The sequence below is a fragment of the Panthera tigris genome, chromosome C2 (assembly GCF_018350195.1).
Source record: "Panthera tigris isolate Pti1 chromosome C2, P.tigris_Pti1_mat1.1, whole genome shotgun sequence".
In the NCBI taxonomy this organism is placed as follows: Eukaryota; Metazoa; Chordata; class Mammalia; order Carnivora; family Felidae; genus Panthera; species Panthera tigris.
The window spans coordinates 3,351,403-3,376,523 of record NC_056668.1 but is presented as its reverse complement, the minus strand read 5'-3'; the positions used below and the strand labels follow the sequence as shown (position 1 = coordinate 3,376,523).

Genomic DNA, 25,121 nt, shown 5'->3' with positions numbered 1-25,121 from the left:
TTGTATCGTTGGGTAGTGTTCCCTGGTGTGGCTGGACCCCAGTGTTCATCCCCATCCATCTGTTGAAGGACAGCGGGTTACTCCCAGTCTGGGGACTTTTAGGGTAAGGCCGCCATGAGCATTCAGGTGGATGCCTTCGTGGGGACGGACGTTTTCATTTCTCTCGGATCGAACGGGACCGCTAGGTCGTAGCGTTAAGTAATTCGCCGAAGAGCCTGCCCATCGGTGTTTCCAAAGTGGCGGCACCGCCTGACCCTCCCACCCACCGGGGGTGAGCAGTCCCCGGCCGCGCTCGGAGTTGTCAGTTAATCATTCTAATGGGTGTGGTGTGATATTGCGTGTGGTTGGACTTTATGCGTCCCCAGTGACTAATGATGGCGAATGTATTTACTAACCGGTCATAAATCTTCTCTCATGATCCGTCGTGGTAGGTGACTGCTTTTCCTTATTATTGAACAGTGAGTGTCCCTGATTTATTGGAGGCACACACCCTTAGGCAGACCCGTATCATAAATATTTTCTCCCAGCCTGGAACTCGCTCCTTCGTTTTCTTAGCCGTATCTTTCAATGAGGAGAAGTGTTCCATTCTGATTCGGCCCGGATTATCAATTTTGATCTTTTTATGGTTTGTGCTTTTCGGTACCCTACCCGAGAAGTCCTAGTTCGTCCCCTACCTGTGAGGTTTTCTGCCGTTCTCTCTTCCGAAGGTTTTGTATTTTTAGTTTGTCCCTTTAGGGCTGTGATCCCTTGCAAGGTGACTTTTGTGTATGGCCTGAGACAGAAGTCGAGGTTTATTTTCCTTTTTAAAGTGTAAAGTTAATTTAATTTTGATTTTTATAAGCTTGATGGCCACAGAATAGAATTTTGAAGCCACCCATCCCATGCTGGCCGGGATGAGGCACTTATGGGTCTGCACCTTGTCTCATCTTTAAGGTGACAGTTGTCAGGGCACCTGGGTGCTGGGCAGCTCAGTTGGTTAAGCATCCGGCTTCAGCTCAGGTCAGGATTTCACAGTTTGTGGGTTCGAGCCCCGCGTCGGGCTCTGTGCTGACAGCTCGGAGCCTGGAGCCTGCTTCGGATTCTGTGTCTCCCTCTCTTTCTCTCTGCCCCTCCCCGGGTCATGCTCTGTCTCTCAAAAATAAAAAATGTTCAAAAAAAATTTTTAAGTGACAGCGTTTACATGTGGGCACTGATTGCTTTAAATTTGTTTAATGCTTGGGGCATCTGGGTGGTTCAGTCCATTAAGCGTCTGACTCTTGGTTTCGGCTCAGGTCATGATCTCTCAGTTCATGAGTTCAAGCCCCACTCTGGGCTCTGTGCTGATAATGCCGAGCCTGCTTGGGATTCGCTGTCTCCCTCGCTCTCTGCCCCTCCCCCACTTGCACTCTTTCTCTCAAAATAAATAAATAAACTTAAAATAAAATAAAGTAAATGTTTTTAATGCTTCAGTAGCTCTTTGAAAACTCTTAATTCAATTCTCTTGATAGTAGATGTTAGAATAAAATAGGAGTTCTAACTTTTTCTAGAAGGAAAATTCCTTTTTTAAAACAAAAAGCGATCGAGCCCTTGACTTGATAATGAACGTGACTTTTTTTTTATTAACTAAGCCCCACACTTTATTCGGATTTCACCAGTTTTTCTCTGGATGTCCTTCTGTCCGGCATCCAAGCCACGGTCCCGTCTGTGTCACACTGGCCCTTGGGTCTTCTCCTTTGGCCCCGTCTGAGAGGGCCGTCTGACTCAGACACTTTGGAGAGTCTATAGAATGTCCCCCAGGCTGGGTTTGTCTGAGGTTTTCTTCAAGATCAGCCTAAGGGTATGGATCTGGGGAAAGAATGAGGGGCCTACGATATCCCTTTGAATCCCTGGCTTCCCCACTGCCGAGTTGCTGTTTTCCCCTTCCTTACTCTGCTCTTTGGAAGAATGTTGCTCAGTCTAGCCCACCTTCATGCGGGGCAGGAAAGGACTGAGATTCATTCTCTCTGCATGGATATCCATTTGTTCCAGAATGTTTGTGGAAAAGACAGTCCTTTCCCCCCATCGAGCTATCACAACATCTTTTGTTGTTCCGGGTTCCTTGTATTTTCAAATAAATTTTAGTATCAGTCTGTCAGTTGCTACGAAAAAAAAAATTTTTTCAGTGGGACTTTGAAATGGTACTAAATACACAGAACAATTTGAAAAGAATTACTGTCTATATTGCTGAGTTTTCTGATTCATGAATGTGGTATCTCTCGATTTATTTGGGTTTCTTTTAATGTTTCACAATAACATAGTTGTCAATGTAAAGTTCTTGAATCTGTGTTAATAAATTTATCACTAAGTATTTAATATTTTAATGTTACTGTCAATGGGTTTTTATTTCAATTCCCAGCAGTTTTTTGTTTATAAAAAATATAATTGGGAGCGCCTGGGTGGCTCAGTCGGTTGAGCGTCCGACTTCGGCTCAGGTCATGATCTCGCGGTTCGTGAGTTCGAGCCCGGCGTCGGGCTCCGCGCTGACAGCTCAGAGCCTGGAGCCTGCCTTGGATTCTGTGTCTCCTTCTCTCTGCTCCTCCCCTGCTCACATGCTGTCTCCCTCTCAAAAATATATAAAGATTAAAAAAAAACAATTAAAAAAATATATATAATTGGTTTTGTGTATTGATTTAGGTAAGCTCATTCGGTAGATCTAGTACCTTCTTGTCGATTTCCTATGATTGTCTACATCTGCAGATAGAGAATTGCTTCTTCCTTTCAGACCTGGATGTCTTTTGTCTCTCTTACTTCTCTTTCTTGCCTTGCTGCTCCTGCTGGGATATCTAATATGAGAGAAGCACATGGTGTGAGAATGCATATTCTTGCTCTGTTCTCATCTTGGAGACAAAGTGAAGCTTTTCACCATCCGTTATGATGTCAGCTGTAGGGTTTTTCTGTAGACGCCCTTTCTCAGGTTGAGGGTTTTTTTCCCCCCTTTAATTCCTAATTGGTTGAGAGTTTTGATCATAAATTAGTGTTGGATTTTGTCAAATACTTTTTCTGCCTCTATTGAGATGATCGTGTTTTTTACTCCTCTGTTCTGTTACTGGTGGACGTACTGATTGATTGTAAAACTTTAACCTTGAATTCCTAGTGTAAACTCCATTTGGCCACGGTCTACTATCTTTTTGCTTTGGATTCAATTTAAATACGTTTTGTGAAAGGTTTTTGTTATCTGTATCAGCAAGGATTCCATAGTTTTACTTTCGTACAGTATGTTCATCTGGTTTTCGCATTAGGGTGATGCCGGCCTCGTGGGAAGTGGGGAGGTGCTCCGCCCTCCTGCTTTCTGGAAGTTTGTACAGGGATGGCACTATTTCTGCCTTAAATGTGTCCTAGAATTCACCAGGGAATCCTCTGTGCTTCGAGTTTCTTTGTTGGGAGGTTTTAAATTATGAATCCGGTGTCTTTAAGAGACAAGTATGTCCAGGTTTTCTGTGTACTTGGAATGAACTTCAGGAAGTGGTACCCATTCGAGCAAAGATTTCATCTAAGAATTTGTTGGCAGGATGGAGTCTGGGAAGTGCTGGTCATCCCCTTTATGTCCATGGCGTTGGCGTGAACTCTGCTTTTCCATCCGAGATACCCGGAAGGTAGACCTTCTCCGTTCTCGAGTCAGTCTGATTTATACATTTTCTTGATTTCTTTTTTCTAAGAGCCAGCTTTGAGCTTCATTGGTTTTCTCCATTATTTGGTTCCTCTTTCATTGATTTCTCCTCTCATCCTTTTGATTTCCTTCCTTTCCTTCCTACCCGCTCCACATCTAGTTTGCTCCTCTTTTTCCAGCTTCTGAAGGCGGAAGCTTAGATCATTAATTTTAGATCTTTCTCTTTTTTCTATAATAATTCGAAGCTAACGATAGCCCTCTAAATATAATTTAGCGGTATCTCATAGATCTCGAGGCGTTGTGTTTTCGTTTTTATTCAGCTCACAATATTTTCTAATTTACCTTGTGGTTCCTGCTTGGATCTATTTGTTATTTAGAAGCGTATTGTTTAATTTGCAGATGGTTGTGTATTTTCCAGTTACCTTTCTGTTATTGATGTCTCAGTTCATTCCACTGCGGTTAAAAGTGGACCCTTGGGGCGCCTGGGTGGCTCAGTCAGTTAAGCGTCCGACCTCGGCTCAGGTCATGATCTCACAGCTTGTGAGTTCGAGTCCTGCGTTGGGCTCTGTGCTGACAGCTCAGAGCCTGGAGCCTCTTCAGATTCTGTGTCTTTCTCTCTCTCTCTGCCCCTGCCCCACTCACACTCTGTCTCTCAAAAATAAATAAACATTAAAAAAAATTTTTTTTAAGTGGACCCTGGATGGCTTCTGTCTTTTCTAATGTATTGGAATGCGTGGTGTGGCTTGGGGATTGTTCCGTATACACCTGAGGAGCATGTGAACCCTGCTGTTGCTGAGCAGAATATGCCACCAGTATCAGTTAGGTCGAGTGAGTTGATAGGGTAGTTCAAGTTTCCTCCGCCTTCATTTTCTGTCTGCTTGTTCCATCAATTGCTGAAAGAAGGGCGTTGAAATATACAAATGCCTTGTAGATGTATCCATTGCTTTTCTCCGTCTGTCAGGTTTGCTTCATGCGTTTCCCCTCCTGTTATTGGGTGCATACTTGTTTAGGATTATTCTATACTCTTGATGGATCGATCCCTTTATCCTTCCAAAAATGTGGCCTTTGTCCTTGGTACTATTCTTTGAATGTCTTCCTTGTCTCATATTAATGCAGCCACCCCAGCTTCCTTAAGCTTTAGTGCTCACATATTATACCCTTTCCATCTTTTTATTTTACTGTGTCTCTGCCTCTGTATTTGAAGCACGTTTCTTATTGGCAACATTTATCAATCTTGGCAATTTCCACCTTTCAACTGGAGCCGTGAAACCATTTACATTAAAAGTAGTCATAGATACAGCAGGGTTATCTTGCTGCTACCTTGCCACTCATTTTGGCTTGTCTCATTCATTATTTTTTTAATTTTTTCTCTCTTTTCCTGTCTTCTGGATACTGACCATCTTTTCTCCACTCTTGGTCTCTAAACTGTACTTCTTTGTTTCTTCTTGGCTGCCCTTGGTTTCACAATCAGTATCACCGACGTATCACAGTCTTCCTTTAAATTGTGTCCTGCCACTTCTTGAAGGAGTGGGGTCTCAGAGCCGTGTGCTTGTGTGTGCCCCCACCCTGTGCTCTATGTCATACATTTTACTTGTGTGCTACATATGTTTTTAGGCCCATAATCCACTGTTACTCATTTTTTGCTTTCAACAGTCAATTATATTTCTTTGTATAAATCCACATTCGCTTTTTTTTTTTTTTTTTTTTTTTTTTTGCTATATTGTTGATCATCTGCATTTTGTTTTCTCCCATTAAAGAGTGTGGGTTCTGTCCTGGCAGGCAGTTCAGTTACTTACAATTCAGTTTGATGCCTTTGAGACCTGCCTTTAGGCTTTGCCAGGATGGTTGTAGTGGACCAGGATCCAGGGATAGTTTAGTCGTACTGCTAAGGCGTGAGGCCTCCAGGGTGTCCCTTGAACTCCTGGAGATAAGGTTGGGGGTGTCAGGGGCTCATCATGTGTGACTTTGAAGGCCCATCAGGAGGCTGTAATTCCCGTAGGCAGAGAGGAGCATGGAAGCAGCGGGGGTGGTGAGGAGTGGCCAGATTCCGGTATGTTCTCCTTTTTTTACTATTAGTGTTTATTTTTGAGAGAGAGAAAGAGAGTTGTGAGCAAGGGAGGGGCAGAGAGAGAGGGAGACACAGAATCCGAAGCAGGCTCCCGGCTGCGAGCCGTCAGCACAGAGCCCGACGGGGGGCTTGAAGTCACGGACCGCGAGATCGTGAACTGAGCCGACGTCAGACGCTTAACCGACTGAGCCCCCCAGGCGCCCCCAGATTCTGGTGTGTTCTGAGGGAAGAGCCCTGCTTATTTCCTGACTGAGTAGACATGGGACATCAAAGAGGAGTCAGAGGAGCCTCCAGAGTCGCTGAGGGGACGGAATGGCACCCCCCACGTGGGAACAGGCTGAGGGCGTCTGGCACACGGGAGGAGAAGGCGGCTCACGTTGGGACATCTCCGCGCGGTGTGGCTGTGGGCACCAGTGTTGAGTAGATGTGACTAGAGCCTGCGGCTCCCCCGTCCCCCAGCCCTCACTGGGGATGTGCCGTGGCCCTGCCAGTGATGGTGCTGGCAGTGTTTGCAGCCCGGGCTCCGTGAGCTCACCAGGGAGGCAGGGAGCTAGCAGGAGGGACCCAGGATGGGGCCCCGGGATGCCACACTCGGGCACAGGATTCCATCGGAAGAAGGACGCTGGCCTTGTCACCATCCAGAGTGGAGGGGCCAGAATAATGAAGCCTTTGAGGAATAACGAAGCAAAAAACAGGCCGAGTCCGCGGCCGCCCGGACAGGAATGAGCTTCGGGAAGGAAGCCTGGGGGGCGTGGCAGGCGTGCCCAGGTGTTTACAAGATTGTCGCTGGAGGAAGAATAAGGAGGGATTTTTGTGTAACTTCGGGGCCCAACTTGGACCCGTGGAGGTGGGTCTGTGCTCCTTAAGGGAAAGAACTTAGCAAAAGCTGGAGTGCACCTGACCGTGTGGGGACTCACTCAGCCTCCCGCGGGAGCTGGCACAAAGGCATGTGTTCTCTGCAGTGACGGCGAGCGCGTGTCCTCCAAACGTGTGCATCCCCCAGCACCGTGAACACCCGCGCGGGGCGGTCCGCTCTCGCCGTCTGCACACGGATGGGCAGGCTCACACCCTGGTGCACGAGGACCCCCTGTCTACAAATGCACAGTATCCCGGGGTTTTCCTCTGGGGACAGAGTTGGTATCAGGTAGACCCCCGTGGTCCGAGCCTTCCTGAGACAGGTCAGGGAATGGCGCTGTGTCTTTCCATCTGGAGCTTTTTCTGCAAATGGGAACTCTCGGCTCTCGGCAGGAAATGCCCCTCCTTCGCCCACGCATCGGCGCCCAGCCCGGCCTTGCTTCCAGAGCCTCTCGGCCTCTCCCAGGGTCAGTCGTCAGCCCCGGCCTTGCCGCCCTGAGTGTGGCGGGAAGGAGCCCCAGCTGCCCGTGAATCAACAGGCCACAGTCACAATGGCAGGAAAAAGGTCAGGAAAGGAAGTAGGAGCCTGGGGTCCAGACTTCCATGCAGCTGCTGAGGCCCCTGGCCTGGCCTTTCCTGGGGGTCGCCGTCCTTCCCGCTGGCCCCACATTTCGGTCAACGCTCCTGCCTGGTCCTGGGGGAGCCCTGGTCTCTCAGGGCGGCGGCAGCTACGTGTTGAGAGCCACGCTTCTCCAGGGGAGCGTCTTCAACTTTAGGACTGACAGCTGGTCCCTCGTTCCCTGCCCATCCCTAGGACCAGGACACATCACACTGCCCGGCTGCACCTCTGCTGGCCCCTCATCTGGGGGGCTGGTGGCGGGGGAGGGCCCGTGGGGGCTGCCCCTGAGGCTGGCTTTCATTTCTGTCCTCCTGGGCAGAGATCAGGGGTGACTCCAGGCCTGGCTTCCAAGAGCTTCCTTGTCCTTGTTCCCAAGGACAGACAGAGAAAGTGAGCCGTGAAGACACATCAGAAGCACCCCCACGGAGCCTGCCTGTGGTTTTGCAAGTCACAGGTGACAGGTCGCTGCGGGGAGTGACAGGTGCTGGCCGTGCCTTGAACGTTGCCCAGAATTCCAGCAGGCCACACGCAGCCCTGTCCACGGGGCGTTCTCCTGCCCTTTTCCCTCCCCAGTTTAGTGCAAGATTCAGGGAGTCCCTGCCAGAAGGGCCCGTCTGGATGTCCCCACGTGTGCTTGCCTGCTCGGGTCTCTCCAAGAAACCCAGTGCCCCAAACTTGCTCTCCACCGCTTAGGAAACAGGAGTCACAGTGCCCGGGACTCACCCTGGCTGAGTGGTGAAATCTGGTGGTGAAATCTGAGTGGTGAAACTTCACCTGGCTTGCTGAAATCCCAACACCGCAGAGCACTGCGGTGACGGACCCCGGAGCTGTTCTTCCAGGAGGGGACCAAGTGTATGCAAGGTCACCGCGGTCCAAATGCGGAACTCACACTGGATTCCGAAGACTCCGTACGGATAAAGGAACGTGCAACACCTCGATACTCGTTCTCTGATTGCACGTTTTCCTTGTGAGATAGAAATCACCAACGTGGAATGCGCCGTTTTCACGTGACAGATTCCATGGTTTCTAGTACACTCATTTTTTTGTTTTGTGCAACCACCACCACTGTCTAGATCCAGAACATTTCCATCACCCCGCAAAAAACTCCCGTACCTATCGGCAGTTACGCCCATTGACTTCAGCTCACCCCCACCCCCGCCTCCACCCGGTCCCTGGCAACCACCGTTGCTATGGAGATGCCTGTTCAGGATGCCTCCTGTGATGGAGTACGCGGCCTTGTGCGTCTGGCGTCTTCCCCTGAGCAGCGTCGTCGGGCTCCTCGGTGTCGTACTCCGCTCCAGTTCCCGGAGGAGCCACGTCCTCGCGAGACGTTGGGCCGCGTTTTTTCATCAGCTGACGGCATCGGGGTGGGTTCCACTTAGGGCTGTTGCGAGTGATGCTGCCCGGAACGTGGGTGTGCACGTTTTCGTGGGATGCTCGTTGAGATGAGATATATTGGGTCAAATAAAATACTAACATTTTTTCAAAGTCCAGCCGGTGCCCAGCAGCGCAGAGCGGAGGCCACTGGTGCCACGGGCGCCCACGGCGTCCTCCCACCCGAGCTCCCGGCCTGCCTGTGGACCTCCCGTGCGCAGGGCCCACCAGAAGTGGGGAGGGCTTGCCGCCCCGGGAGCAGTCGCCGCCTCGAGAGGAGGCCAAGGGACAAATGCACCTCGGCGCCCTTGCCGGTGCCGGGAGGCCCTCTGAGGTGGCCGTCACAGTTGCCCAGGGGACCCCGTGACAGGCCGGTGCTGACTTGCCCTCTACGCACTCTCTTCCGTCCCTCGCCTCGGTCCCACATGCCCTCCAGGGCTTGCTGGGGTCCCTGCTGCACCCATCTCCCCGTCTGTGGGTCGGCTTCCAGGCACCAACCTGAGAGCTGTCCCCAGTCCCTTGTCAGTCGGGTGAAATGGCCTCAGGACGGTTTCCTACCACACGGCGCCTCAGTTTCCCTGCAGAACAGGGAACCCACCCCGTGGGTTCTTGGGAGGACAGATGACAGAATTCGTGCACAGTGTTTAGCCCGGCGCCTGGCATGTGGTAGGTGCTCAGTAAACGGTAGCTGTCGTCGGTAACGACCCAGGGGCTGCAGTCACGCCTCTCTGGCACTGCTGACGTTTCCTAGGACAGGAACGGCCCTGGGGTCGAAAACGGCACGTGCCGCTGGCCGCTGTCCCTTGCGAGTCCGGTGCATGCCTGGAGATAAGCACAGCGTTGCTGATGAGACAATAACGCTCTTCGTAGTGTTTTCCATCCTTAGTTCTGCTTCTGCCTAAAGAGCCTCCCGATCACGGCCTCGGTCACCCTGACGTGCGCCACTCCTGAGACACAAAGGATAACCAGCCATGCTGCCCTGCCGCCTCTAAGGGGCTTACCCTACTCCCCCGGGGTCCTCACGGGATCGCACGACCCGGTCCCACCAGCAAAGGCAGTGGCGCCTAGCACGTCGCTGCCAGACGCGCGGGCATCACACAGTCATTCGGGGTCTTGGGGACCTGTGTCCTGCCCCCAGAATTTGGTGACGCAGAAATGGCGGGGTCCGAACGTTACCTTGCGGACCCCAGGGAGGCCGCCGCTCCGAGCGCTGTCTGCCTCTGGGCATGCGTGAGGACCTGGCGGAGCCACATACGCCCGCATCCCGTGCGGCTGAGACAACATGCGCACGCCCGAAGCGCACAGTTGGATGAGCTCGATGACAGCACCCACACGTGTAACCCCCATCCCACCGAGATGAAGAGCAGTTGTGTCACCCTGAAAAGTCCCCCGTGCCTGCTTTCAAGTCAGTGCCCACTTAGAAGACCACTGTTCCGACTTCCGTCAGCACAGACCACGTGGTCCTGGTCCGGAGTTTCGCAGGAGCACAGTCATCCCATAGATGCTGTTCCGTATGGGGGACTCTGTCGGCGTCATGTTTGTAAGACGCATGCGTGTAGTTTATTAACTTCCATGTTGCGGAGTAGTGTTCCACTGTGAGTTCCCCGCCGCTGGCTCTCCTGTTGAGGGACGCTGGGTGATTTCAGCATGCGCCGCTGTAAAAATCGTACAAATCTTACCGTGGGCATCTCTGTCCGTTATCTTGGGCCGTAACCCATGAGCGATGTTGCTGGTTCATATGGTGAATGGATGCTTGGCTTTATAAGAAACTGGCCAACTGATTGCCCCAGTGGTCGTGCCGCATTACATCCCACCAGCCGTGTGTAGGTGAGCTGGGAGCTCCACGTACGACCCAACGCAACGTCTCAGCTTTTAACTTTTTAGACATCAAGTAGGTATAAAATCATATTTCATCATGGTCTTTTTGGTTTTATTTTTTTTTTTAATGTTTATTTATTTTTGAGAGAGGGAGTCAGGAAGCAGCAGAGAGAGAGGAGGACACAGAATCCAAAACAGGCTCCAGGCTCTGAGCGGTCAGCACAGAGCCCGACGCAGAGCTCAAACCCACGAACCTCAAGATCTTGATCTGAGCCAAAGTCAGACACTTAACTGACTGAGCCACCCAGGAGCCTTTCATCATGTCCTTAATTCACATTTCTCAGATGACTTAATGACTGTTGAGCATGTTTTTACATGCTTATTGGCTGTTTGAACATCTTTGTGAAGTGTCCTATGTGTTTTGCTCATTTTGTAAACAAGTGTGTGTCTTTTTATTTTTGTTGTTTTTATCACTGGTTTGTAGGAAACTCTCTATATTCTGGATATAATTCATCTGTCAGATATATGTATGGCAAATATTTTTTCCCACTTCATGACTTGCCTTTTTAATTTTCTTAATGAGGGCATTTGATGAGCAGAAATTTTTAACCTGATAAAGTCTAATTTAACAAGTTTTTCTTGTATATATTGCATTTTCTGTGTCTTCCCTACGAAACTTTCTCCTACCCCCAGGTAGAAGAGATAAGATAAATTTTTAGGAGATTTGAGAGTGATAGCTATTATATTTTGGTCTATGATCCATAAAATTTTTTTTTAATGTTTATTTATTTTAGAGACAGAGAGACAGAGCACAAGCAGGGGAGGGGCAGAGAGAGCTGGAGACAGAATCTGAAGCCAGTTGCAGGCTCTGAGCTGTCAGCACAGAGCCCGACGCGGGGCTCGAACCCACGAACCGTGAGATCATGACCTGAGCCAAGGTCAGACACTTAACCGACTGAGCCACTCAGGAGCCCCAATCTATGATCCAATTTAAATTAATTTTGTGTGTGGTGTGAGGTAGGGATCGACCTTTTTTTTTTTTTTTCCCTGTATGTATATTCAGTCATCATAGCACCACTTGTTAAAAAGACTTCCCTTTTTCCATTGAATCACTTAGACACTTTTCTAGAAAATTATTTGTCTCCATGCATGGGCCTCTTTGTAGTCTTTCTGCTCTGTTTCATCCACCTGTGTGTCTATCTAGACACCAATAACACACTGGCTTAACTGCTAGGGCTTGAAACCAGGGAGCCTTCCACATTTGTGTTTCTTTTACAGTTATTTTGGTTATATGGGCCTTTTTCTTTTCCCTACAAATTTCAGAATTAAGAATCAACATGTCAGTTTCTTTTTTAAAAAGCAATCTATGACTTTGATTGGGATTGCTTTCAATACAGAGGTTAGTTTGGGAAAGCTAACATCTTACCAATACTGAGTCTTCTAACCCATGAACATGGTACACCCTCCACTTACTCAGGTTTTTCTTAACTTGCCTCAGCAAAGATTTTTAGCTTTCAAGATGAAAGTCCTACATATCTTTTGTTAAACCTATTCCATGGCATTTTCTGTTTTCCAGTGTAATTGCCAAGGGGACCTGAATTTAATTTTCCATTTGTTTTCTGCTCATTATTCTAAAAATAGAGCAGATTTTCGTATACTGACCTAGCATCTTCTGACGTTGCTTAATTCATTTCTTAGCTCGGGTAGTTATTTTCTAGATTCCTAGGATTTTCCATAAAAACAATCATATCTTCTGATAATAAAGACACTTTGACTTCTGTTTGTTTTCTATCTCTTTCACTTGTCTTGTGGCCCTGGTTGAAACTCCGATACAATTAAGTAAAAATGAGGGCAGGCACCCTTCCTTTATCCCAGCCTTAGGAGAAATGCCTTCACTCTCTCCACCAAGTGTGACATGAGCCACAGGTGTGTTGTAAATGCCTCTTATGGGGTTGAACATGTCTTCTTCTCCTAGGTGCTAATAAACATTTTCCATCAAATATTCTTTGACAAAATTCTTGGTAAACTGCATCAGGTGTTATATTTGCATCTGTTGAGATGGGTTGCGGCAATCTTTTTATTCCTGGGTTTCTAATTTTTTTTTTTATCATAAACAGGTATTAGATTTTGTCACATACTCTTTCTTCATCTAGTGGATGATCATATGATTTTTCTCCTTTATTCTGTTCAGATAGCGAATTACGTTGACTGATTTTTAAACGTTAAAACAACTTTGTTTTTCCATGATTGCTGCACTTGTATTCCTTGAAAAATACTTAGGAATGAGTTTTTTAAAAGGTATACAGGATCTCTACCCTGATGTAACATGTATTCTCTTTTACATATTGCTAAATTTGATTTCCTAATAATATTAATAATTGTTAAGGATTTTTGTGTTAACATTCAAATGGGATATAGGTTTGTAACTTTTTTCTTGTAATGCCTTTATGTTTATATATGGTTATAATGGCCTTATAAAACATGTTGAGAAGGACACCTGGGTGGCTCAGTCAGTTAAGCGTCTGACTTGAGCTCAGGTCATGATCTCACAGCTCATGAGTTCAAGTCCCATGTCAGGCTCTGTGCTGACAGCTCAGAGCCTGGAGCCTGCTTCAGATTCTGTGTCTCCCTCTCTCTCTGCCCCTGCCCCACTTACACTCTGTCTCTCTCTTTCTCTCTGTCTCTCAAAAATAAGTAAACATTTTAAAAAATTGGGGTGGGGGCACCATGTGGCTCAATCGGTTAAGCGTCCAACTTCATCTCAGGTCACGATCTCGTGGTTTGTGAGTTTGAGCCCCGCGTCGGGCTCTGTGCTGACAGCTCAGAGCCTGGAGCCTGTTTCGGATTCTAGGTCTCCCTCTTTCTGCCCCTCCCCCACTCACACTCTGTCTCTCAAAAATAAAATAACGTAAAGAATTGCACGCTCTTCTAACTGAGCCAGCCAGTCGCCCCTAAAGATAATTTTTTATGGTTACCTACATGTATGTCATTTCGGGTGCTTGTATTTACCCCTGTAGATTCCAACTTCTGACTGGTGTTTTAGGCCTTCAGCCTGAAGAATTTCTTTTTTCTTTTAACATTTCTTGCAGTGCAGAGCTCCTAGTGACTGACTCTGTCAGCTTTTACTTATCCAAACATATTTCTGTTTTGCCTTCCTGTTGAAAGATGGTTTCTCAGGGTATAAATTCTGCATGCGTGGTTTGGTTTTGGTCTTGTATTTTGAGGGAAGTTTAAAGACGTCGGATCCTTTTTTTCTGCCTTCGTCATTTCTGACGAGAAATCAGCTTTTCCTTTATCATTATTCCCCTGCAAAGAACGTGTCCTTTTTTTTGGCTACTTTCAAGGTGTTTTTCCTTCATCTTTGGATTGCGGCAGTTTGATTATGATGCACCCGGCCCTGGTATTTTTGTTTGTTTGTTTGTCCTACCTGGTATTTATTGAGTATCCATGGTCTGTAAACTCGGGTTTTCTCCAGATTTGTGAAATGTTCAGTTTTATTTCTTGGAATGCATTCTACGTGGCATTCTATCTCACCTTTCCTTCGGAGATTCTGACTGCACGTATGTTAGAAATTTGCTATTATCCCTCAAGTGGTTGGCTCTGGGTGTTTTTTTAAATGTCTTTTCTTTGCTGCTTTTGAGGTTGCATAATTTCTGTTCATCAGTCCTCAAGTTTCCTGACTCTTCTGTTCACTCAAACTGCTGTAAGCCCATCCGTGAATGTTTGGAGATCTACTTTTAAGTTCTACAGTTTTCATAGGGTTCCTCGTCATAGATTTCTGTCTTGAGAGTCTCCATCCGGTACTATCCACTAACATCCTTTTCTCACAGTCCTTGGACATGACTATAATTTTGCTTCATTAAAAGTTTGGTCTGCTAATTTCAACATACGCATCATCTTGGGCTTCTGGGGGGTGATTTTTCTTCTTGACTGCATATCACATTTTCCTGTCTCTTTGCATGTCTCTTTTTTAGTGTAGGCTTACACTACGAATAATACATTGCAGAGACTCTGGCTTTTGTTATCTTCCTCTGAAGAGTGTTTGTTTTTTTCGAGCTGGCAGCTAAATTGTTGAGTGATCACTTTGGTTTGGGGGGAGTTGTTTTGGTTTTTTTTAAGTTTATCTATTTTGAGAGACAGAGAGAGAGAGAGACAGAAGCCTGGACTCAGACTCCAAGCTTTGTCTCCCATGTGGGAGCACTGATATAGACATATCAGTGCTAAGCTCTCTCACCCTACTAGGCACATAAATGTGTAATTCAGAGATGGATTAGGGAAGGAACAAGGGAGTTCTTACAGAACTGGTCACTCCCAGCCACAGACTTCCTTCTTTGAGAGTTATCCCTTTCATTTCCACTTTCTCTCTGACAATCCCAGGCTCTGCCCTCTGAACCCTCAACCCCGTGAACCTGCAGCTTTCTGCTTACATTCTAGCCACCCCACACTGCAAGCTCACTCCACAAAAGAACTTAGGAACCGTCTTCCTTTCTTCTCTAGCAGCCCAGCCATGGGGATGTACCATAGTTTATCCAGCTAGTCCCCCACCGTGGATATTTATGTCACTTCCCATCTTGGGCTGTTACAAACAGTAAGTTAGCCATTTTCCGTTCCTCTTGCTACAGCCCCTACAACCGTGTGCGACGTGTTCGAGTCCGTAGGTGGAGCGCAACCTTTAGTCTGTCAGTCTTTATAATCTTTAATAGATTTTTGCAAAAGCCTTATCTTTTCTACCATAACCAATTCGTTTATTGGGTCAGAGTTTCTCCTGCAGAATTCTCCCCAAAATTAATCTTGTGACATTGTTTTGATATGTGCAGGTTATCATACGGTGGACGGAGTCCCAGCAACATGTACAGTCCACTGCTCGTTGCCAACTTCAAATCCCTCTGGGGCATCCTCACTAGAATATCATACCCACACCCTTCTACCTCAGAAGCACAGCGCACCTCATCAACCATGGGGGAGGGCGTTTCTGAGAGAGGAGGAGTGTGTGCGGAGTATATTTCCCGCATGGGTGAGCGCCATCCCGCCCCGTCTTCGCAGCCCTAAATGGAAACATGACCCGGGTAGGGCAGGATGAGTTTGGCCACGTCATGACTCACGCTGCTCGCTTTTATCACCCAGCCACATCGGGTTACCCAGAGGATTAAATGACCGATCTATGCAAACCACGTAGGACAGTGCCTGGGCCATAGGAAGAGCTCAGTACAGATTGTTGTGGTTGCTGCAATCTATAAAACAATAAAGGAAAATTGCACTGCTGGCTGCCCCAGAGGGAACTCCCCTCACGGGTAAGTTGTCTTGCAAACTAAGCCTAAGGAAGAGAGAAGGGCAGAGAGAGAAATCGTGTCCAGACATCTGGGATCAAATTAAACTATGCAGCACACGAAGTCCCCCTCTCCAAAACCGAAAGGGGAAAAGCTGCACCCTACTCCTGCCCCTGAGGTGCCATGGGTCCCTAACGACCCTGCACGTAGCCCAGGCAGGACGGTAACAAGATACGCTCCAGAGTTTCAGATGTGGTCATCAGAGTCCTTTGGGCCACCTTGCTTTCTGTTACATCTGACGGCTAACAGGAGACAAAGGAATCACTCAAGGTCACCACCAGTCACAGGGAAGTGTCCCTTTGGCTGCCGATAAACATGAGTGATTTCTCTGTCGGACAGACCCTGGAAAGGGCACCTGTGCCTTTAAGAAGCAAGGTGAGTTCACTGTTAATCATATATCTTTACTGTGCTCCTGGGTTATTAGGGAAACATCCTCATTCTGCATGTCTGTTTTATGATGTCCATAAACACTGAATTGCCGACAGCTGTGCCCTGGGCCAGAATGTCCTCTACCGGCTAGAAGGGCTGGGGGAGGGAAACCAGAGCAGGGGTGAGTTCACCCCTCTGCTTCCCTGGAGAAGGGTGGTGACACTCCGAGAAGGAGGGACGGGGCAGGGGATGGGCAGGGGCGGGCGGGGACTCCCCTTCCCTGTCCCCTGAGGGAGAGCCCTGGACAAGAGGGACAGAAATGTGCACCTTCACTTCAGGGCTTTGGGGGCGTCTCTTTGGTGCCCACTAATGGGCATCGTTTTCCCCAGTGCGAAGTACGATACCCCTTTCTGAAGGGATAGCAAGCAGAGTCTTGTTTTGTAAGTGCTCTGGGAGAATGTCTCCAGTCCGTGTTTCTGGAAGGATGCTCAGCGTCTCACCCCACTGCTCCCGGGTGAGACTGACGAGGGGAAGCACCGCTCCCGCGTCACCGGAGCCGCTGGAGCGCAGCAGTGGCATCGTGCGACACCGGCCCACGCATCCGAGAGATGGTTCTGGCCTGAACTCGCAAGCACCCCACACGTGCCGGGGGTCAGTGGCGGGGCCGAGGTCCCCACGCCACCTGCCCTCGGATTGCGGGTTTGGGGGCCGGCGTCCTAGGGCGCTGTTTGCGGTCACTTGCCCAGGGGAGAAAGGCACAGGTGCAGACCGGCTGAGGTGTGTGAAGGAGGACGAAAGCCCGGCCGTCACCGTTCTTCTGTTCAGGACAAGATGGAGAAGCGCCCCGGCCAGCTCGCTGCCGATCGGGTTAGCGCATCGTGTAAACCACCCCTTAGAGGAGGAATTATCGCTTGGGCTGTGCTGTCGATCAGTTAAACCAGATTTCCATGTCGTTCCGTGGGGGGGGAGACTCGGGATTTATCTGAAACAAGTAAACAATTCCTGGAAGGGCCGGGAGAGGCGGAGGTGGGTTCCGAGAACCGTGTGCAGCGGCCGAGGCGTCGTCGGGCAGCGGCGGACTCTGCCCTGGTCACTCGCGGGAGCCGCTGGGTAAACGACGTGGGGGAGGGTGCCCGGCCTGCCCCCGGGCCCCGGGCGTCCCCTTGGCTCTGTCCCGGGGGCCGGGTCCTGGGGCCACTCGAGCGCAGATCGGGGCCTGAGGCTGCGCTGATCCGGCAGCGTCCTGGCAGCCGGACCCGGCCTCTGCCGACCTCCGGGGCTGCCCCGGAACCAAACCAGAGTCTGCCGTGGGAGACAGTCTGCCAGCCACGGCACGTCCCCGCCGGCGCCTGTCGCCTGGGAAGCCCCCGGACACGCGCCCACGACGCCCTGAAGTCGGCACCCAGGCCTGGCGAGGCGACGGGGAGCCTGCCGAAGCCTGTGTCCCGAGCGCTGGTCGTCGGGGCAGCCAGATCCGGAGCCACGGTGAGCGGGCTGCCCGCGACTCTCAGCTGGCTCTCCCCAGCCCCCGTCGCGTGCGGTGGCGGTGGTTCATCCGGGCCTCCCGTCCCCTCGGAGCCTCCTTCCCACACCCCCCATTTTCCAGCCCCGAAGTGCCCGGCCGTCCGCGTCGCTGCTGCTGGTTCTCAAAGCGATTCAGAAATTCTCAAAGCTGGGGCCCCTGGGTGGCTCCGTGGGTCGAGCACCCGGCTTTTGACTTCGGCTCAGGTCATGATCCCGTGGTTCGTGGGATCGCGCCCCGCGTCAGGCTCTGTGCTGTCAGTGGGGAACCTCCTTCTCTCCGTCTCTCTCTGCCCCTCCCCTACTCATATGCTCTCTCTCTCTCTCTCTCTCTCTCAAAATAAGTAAATAAACTTTAAAAGAAAAAAAAAGATGGAGCGCCTGGGTGGCTCAGTCAGTCCGTTAAGTGACCGACTTCAGCTCAGGTCATGATCTCACGGTTCGTGGGTTGAAGCCCCGCGTTGGGCTCTGTGCTGACAGCTCGGAACCTGGAGCCTGCTTCCGATTCTGTGTCTCCCTCTCTCTCTGCCCTCCCCCGCTCATGCTCTGTCTCCCTCTCTCTCTCAAAAATAAATAAACGTTAAGAAAAGTTTTTTTCGGGGCGCCTGGGTGGCGCAGTCGGTTGAGCGTCCGACTTCAGCCAGGTCACGATCTCGTGGTCCGTGAGTTCGAGCCCTGCGTCAGGCTCTGGGCTGATGGCTCAGAGCCTGGAGCCTGTTTCCGATTCTGTGTCTCCCTCTCTCTCTGCCCCTCCCCCGTTCATGCTCTGTGTCTCTCTGTCTCAAAAATAAATAAAAAATGTTGAAAAAAAAAATTAAAAAAAAAAAAAAGTTTTTTTCAAAAAAAGAGTTTCTCAAAGCGAAAGACCTAAATATGCTTTAATTTTTAAAATTCAGTATGTGCCATGCCACATTTAGGAGAAAGAGGTGAGTTTCCTACATAATGTCAGATTTTTCTGAGTCCCAACCGGGAAGCTTGGGAATAACTGACATTTGTGATTGAAAACTGCTTGCTGCTCCCCCTGATCCGGGGGTTTAGAGCCATCAGAGGGTTCCAGAGTTGCCAACAGAATGCAGGCAGGATGTGCCCCCCACCCGGAGCTCAGCCTGTCCCCCAGGGGCTCACCAGGACAGGCACTGAAAGGAGGGAAGGGTGTCCAGGAGGGCTCGTGGCTGTCAAGGACCCGCAGTGATTTAATGACGACGGCATCCGATGGCTCCTGCGGGCAGCGCTTACCGTGGGCCCGGCGCTGGCCTGAGGACTTCCCACACACGAAATCACAGTTCATTTTCAGTTCTGAAATCCACCGGGAGGAAACACTGGCCCGCTGTAGGAGTCCCAGCGAGCCTGGTGGGGAGGGGAGGCATCCACTTCCTGATCAGGGCTGCTTGTGGATGTGCGGGTGTGGTTGGCCTTTGCGCACATAGGCATTTTTGCCTCTTTCCCCTCGCAAAGAATGCAGGCCGTGCAAGTATCTAAAGCACGCAGGAGCCACGGTGCCGTGGCGGGTGATGGTGCCCGGGGGCTGTAATCACCCGGAGCTCGGCCTCCTCTCGGGCCCCCTCTGAGAACAGCGGACGTAGAGGCCTGAGTTGGGCTGACACATAGCTGTTAACAGAGACCAGAACACCCGTGTCCCCCCCGGGACTGAACCAGAGATGGGAAGGTACAGGATGAGGGGACAAAATCTTTACTAGTGCTTTTGGGCTGGAAATTCGATTTAGGCATTAAAATCCAGAAACGCTCAAAGGATACGATGTCGAGAGTCCAAAGGAAAAAGGAAAATTGCTCCTTAACTTTTCTATTCCATTCTACCATATTTTTTTATCAAGCTTTTTATTTTTATTTTTTTGAGAGAGAGTGTGTGTGGGTGTGTGCATTTGATCAAGGGAGGGACAAAGGGAGAGAGAGAGAGAGAGAGAGAGAGAGAGAGAGAGAGAGAGAATCTTAAGCAGACTCCACGCTCAGCGCGGGGCTCGGTCTCAAACCTTGAGCTCGTGACCTGAGCCGAAATCGAGAGTCAGATGCTTAACCGACTGAGCCACCCAGGCTCCCCTTAACTTTTTATTTTATTTTAATTTTTTTTAATGTTTATTTATTTTGAGACAATGCGAGAGACAGAGCACAAGCGGGGGAGGGGCAGACAGAGGGAGACACAGAATCCGAAGCAGGCTCCAGGCTCTGAGCCATTAGCACAGAGCCCGATGCGGGGCTCGAATTCACAAACCGCGAGATCATGACCTGAGCCGAAGCCAGACGCTCAACCGACTGAGCCACCCAGGCACCCCAGCTTTTTATTTTTAAATAATTATAGAATAGTACACAGTTGTAAGGGAAGGTACAAGAGAGCCCACGTACCTCTTACGCGTTTTCCCCTGCGGTAATATTTTTGAAAACACAGTAAGATGTCACAGCCGCGCCCCGTCGATACAGTCCAGATGCACAACATTTCATCCCCACCAAGATTCTTCCTCCTTAACCCCTGACAGTCACGGTGTTCTCCATGTCCGTGGTGTTGCCATTTCAAGAGCGTTCTATAAATGTAGTCATTCGATAGGTACCTCTGGGGATTGGCTTCTTTTACTCAACGTAATTCTCTGGAGATCCATCCGGGTTGTTGTGCGGATCACTAGTGTGTTCAGTTGTTTTTCATAACCCAGTTTGGGGCTGTTGCAAACAAAACTGCCGGGACCGTTGTGTGCAGGTTTTCGTGTGACCGTAAATTTTCATTTCTCTGCCCCGGGAGCAATTGCTCAATTGTATGGTGCATGCATATTTAGTTTTTTCAGGAAGCTGCCAAACCATTTTCCAGAGCGGTTGCACCGTTTTGCATTCCCTTCAGCAAGGTGTGAGTAATCCATTTCTCCCCATCGTTACCAACACTTGGGGTTGTCATCGTTTTGGTTTTTTTTTTAGCCTTTTTGACAAGTACGCCGTGACATTTCACTGTGGTTCTAATTTGCGTCTCCTAATGGCTAACGATGCCTACGCTTGTGCTCCCTCTGTGTTTGCTTCAGGAAAACGTCTGCTAGTGTCTCCTGCCCGTTTCAGATTGGGCTGTTCTGTTTTTGACCGTTAAGGGGTTTTGGGGGGAAGGGGTTGTCTGCAAAGTTTATCTCACAGGGCTTACGTGGAGTTTTGATGGCTCTTTTCACGTTCTGCATTCAGGTCTCTGTCGAGTGGACTTTGCGAAGTGTTTCCCGCTCATGGCCAGAGCTTTACTTCTTTTTTTTTTTTACCTATTTTATTTTATTTTATTTTATTTTATTTACTTTTAGTGCATATTTATTTTTGAGACAGAGAGGCAGAGTGTGTGTGGGGAAGGGGCAGAGAGAGAGGGAGACACAGAATCCAAAGCAGACTCCAGGCTCTGAGCTGTCAGCCCGACGCGGGGCTTGAACTCACACACCTCGAGATCGTGACCTGAGCCAAAGTCAGACGCTTAACTGACCGAGCCACCCAGGCACCCCAAAGAGCTTTACTTCTGATGAAGATCACTTTGTCCATTTTCCCTTTTATGGATCGTATTTGAAGCGTCAAGTCCGAGAACTCTGCCTCCCTCAGGAACCTGGAAATTTTCTCTTTTTTCTAACAGCTTTATAGTTTTGTATGTTCCATCCACGGTCCGTTTCATGTTAATTTTTACATAAACTGTGAGGTTTAGATCGAGTCTCATTTCCCTGCCTGTGAGTGTTCAACTGCTCAAGCACCATTTGTTGAAAAGACGGTCTTTCCCGCGTTGGATTGCTTTTACACGCTGGTCAGAATCAGCTGGGCATATTTGTGTGGGTATAACTCTGGGTTCTCTGCTCTGTTGCACCGATATCTGTCTACCCCTCCGCTCGTATCACACGGCCGTGATTAGTGTCACCGTACACGGAGCATACCTCGTTTTCTTGTGCTCCATTTCATTGTGCTTTGCAGGTATTCTTTTTTTTTTTTTTTTTTTTTACAAATTGAAGGTTTGCATCAAGCAAGTCTGGTGGCACTACTTTTCCAACAGCCTTTGCTCACTGCACGTCTCTGTCACGTTTCCGTCATTCTTGGAATAGCTCAGGCTCTTCCATTTTTATTGAGCAAAGAAAGTGGTTTCCCGAGGTGACATCTACTCTTGGTGAAGATGCCGTGAAGATTGTTGTCAACAAAGGATTCAGAACAGTACCTAAAATTCATTGAAAAAGTAGCAGCAAGGTGTAAGAGGACTAACTCCAGTTTTGAAAGGAGTCCTACTGTGGGCAAAATGCTTTCAGACCGCATTGCCTATCAAGAGAAACCTTCGCGAAACAAAGACCCACAGCCTGATCAGTCAGCGATCGTCCATATTGAGGCAGGACCCTCCACCAGCAAAAGGATTGGGACTCACTGAAAGCTTAGACGATAGTTAGCATTTTTTAACAAAAAAGTACTTTTGGAATTGAGGTATGTACATTTTTTGGACATAATGCTATTACACACCTAACACACTGCAGTGCAATATAAACATAACTTATCCACACTAGAAAACCAAACAGTTCATTCTGACTCAGTTTATCGTGATGTTCAAGTTCGTTGAACCCAAACCTACGATATCTCTGAGGTCTGCCTGTCATAGGTCTTAAACTCAGATAGACTGATTCAGTACACTTTATCTTCTTTTTAAAAACAGTTTTAACTCTTCTAATTCCTTCGCATTTTCACATAAAAGTCGGAATAGGGGCGCCCGGGTGGCTCATTCAGTTAAGCGTCTGACTCTTGATTTCGGCTCAGGTCATGATCTCACAGTTCCTGGGATCAAGCCCCGCGTCGGGTTCTGTGTTGGCATCGAGGAACCTGCTTGGGATTCTCTCTCCCTCTCTGTCTCTGCTCCTCCCCCACTCACACACTCCTTCTCTCCTTCTCTCTCTCTCTCTCAAAATAAATAAATAAATTTTTAAAAAGAATAATTGTGTCTATTTCTACAAAAATCTTGCTGGAGTTTTGACAAGAATTATGTTAAACCCATTTGTGAGTTTGGGGAAAATTGACATCTTTACTATATGGAACCTTCCGAACCATGAACATGGTATGTCTCTCCCTTTATTTAGATCTTTTTTTATTTCTTTCATCAGTGTTTTGTAGTTTTCATCATACAACTTCTGCATATGTTCCGTTATATTTATACACAAGTTTTGGGGGTTTTTTTCTTTAGTGTTTATACAGTGGTATGGTGATTCTAATTTTGGTGTCTACATCGTCATTGCTATGTATGTAAATACAATTTTGTATATTTATCTCCTATCCTGTGACCTTGCTGAACTCATTTATTAGTTCTAAGAGAGTTTTTTGTAAATGCCTTGGAATTTCTGCTGTAGACAATCGTGTCATTGGCAAATGGGGACAGCTTCGTTTCTTCATTTCTGATCTGCTTTGCTTTTTCTTGCCTTGTTGCACTGGCTAGAACTTTTAGCACTGTGTTTAATGACAATAGTGAGAGTAGACATCCCTGCCGTGTCACAGTTTAAGCAAGAAGCAGTCAGTCTTTCACCATTAAGTGTAATGTCAGCTGTAGGTTTTTGGTAGATGTTCTTTACCAACTTAAAGTTCTCCTCTATCCCTGCTTTTCTGAGTTTTTTTTAATGTTTATGTATTTTTGAGAGAGAGAAAGGGAAAGAAGGAGAGGGCCCAAAAGAGAGGGAGACACATAATCAGAAGCAGGCTCCAGGCTCTGAGCTGTCAGCACAGAGCCCGATGCAGGGCTGGAATCCACAAACTGTCAGATCATGACCTGAGCCAAAGTCGGACGCTTTACCGACTGGGCCACCCAGGTGCCCCTTATGAGAGTTTTATCAAAGAAACAGATGTTAAATAGTTTTTCAGATTTTTTTTATGAATTGATAGATCATGTGTTTTTTTTCTTTAGCTGTTAATAAAGTAGATTGCTTTCATTGATTTTCAAATATCAAAGCAGCCTTGCATCCCTGGAATCAACCCCATTTGTTCTTAATGTATAATCCTTTCTATATTTTGTTGAATTCTAATTGCTAATACTGTGTTAAGGGTTTTTGCATCTATATTCATGAGGAATATTGGTCTGTAGTTTTCTTTTGTTCGGTTGTCTTTTTCTGGATTTGGTATCAGGTTCATACTGGCTTCATAAAATGAATTGGGAAATGTTCCCTCCTCTTCTATTTTCTGGAAGAAATTGTTTAGAAATGTGTTAATTCCGGGGCACCTGGGTGGCTCAGTTGGTTAAGCGTCCAACTTCAGCTCAGGTCATGATCTCATGGTTCGTGAGTCTGAGCCCCGCATCAGTGCTGGCAGCTCAGAGCCTGGAGCCTGCTTCCGATTCTGTGTCTCCCTCTTTCTCTGCCCCTCCCCTTCTCTCCCTCTCTCTCTCTCTCTCTCTCTCTCAAAAATAATATTAAAAAAAAATTAGAAATGTGTTAATTCTTCTTCAAATGTTTGGTAGAATTCTCCAGTGAAACCATCTGCCCCTGGAAATTTCTTTGGGTAGAGTTTTAAAAGTAGAAATTCACTTTCCTTAATAGTTATAGGCTGTTCAAATTACCGGTTTTATATTGGGGTGAGTATAGTCATTCATGCTTGTCAAAGAGTTGCTTCATTTTCCTCTAAGATTTCACATTTGTGTGTGTCAAGTCCCTTATCCTTCAGGATTTGTAGCCGTATCCCCTCCTCTTCCTAATATTGCAAATCTGCGTCTTCTCTGTGTGTTATTTTTGTCAATCTTGCTAGAGATTTGGCAACTTGTTGATACTTTTAAATAACCAGCGCTTGGCGTCATTGATTTTCTGCCTTGTTTTACTAGTTGTTTTTTTTCTCCATTGATTTCTTTTATTACTTCCTTTCTTCTGCTATTGTGGTGGGTTTATTTTGCCCTTCTTTTTCTAGGCCGTTGGATTAGAGTCGAGTCTTTCCTGTCTTCTGATGTAAGCATTTAGTGCTATAAATGTCCCTCTCAACACTGCATTAGCTATGTCTCACAGCTAAATTTGGATATCTATTGCATTTTCATTTTCATTCAGTTCAAGGTCTCTTTTGTTTCCTTTGAGACTTCCTCGTTGACCCCTGAATCACTTAGGAGCGTATTGTTTCATTTCCAAGTGTTTGAAGATTCTCCTGTGATTTCTGTTACTGATGTCTGGCTGGATTCTCTTATGGTCAGAGACCATACTCTACATGGTTTCAATTCTTTTAAATATTTTGAGGTTTCTGTGTGGTCTGTCTTAGTCTGTGCTTCCTAGGCGTCTGAAAAAAATACGTGCTCTGCTGTTGTTAGGCGGTGTGGTCTATAAATATCGATTGGTTGATAGACTTCTAAATTTATCTCAAGACCTCGAGATCATTAACTCTCGAAGGCTCTGTGCTACACCATTTTCGCCAAAGATTTCGGAGTAAGTGATTTAAAATCCCGCTGAGTCCACCAAGGAGGCCTGTGAAGCTTTCTCACCGGTGGCTCTTGCTGGGAGAGTCGCTGTGTCTCTCCCCTGGGGTAGGAGTAGGCTCACTGAAGGACAGGGCCCCGGATCAGCCAGCAGCTCCACCAAGGGCTCTTTTAAAGTTTCCTGG

The 25,121-nt window shown here is 48.0% G+C and overlaps 1 protein-coding gene across 2 annotated transcripts in view; it reads left to right on the top strand.

Moving 5' to 3' along the window:
* The window catches only part of PDE9A (phosphodiesterase 9A), an 89,132-nt gene that overhangs the window by 34,820 nt on the left and 29,191 nt on the right, over positions 1 to 25,121 (top strand). The window lies entirely within an intron of this gene.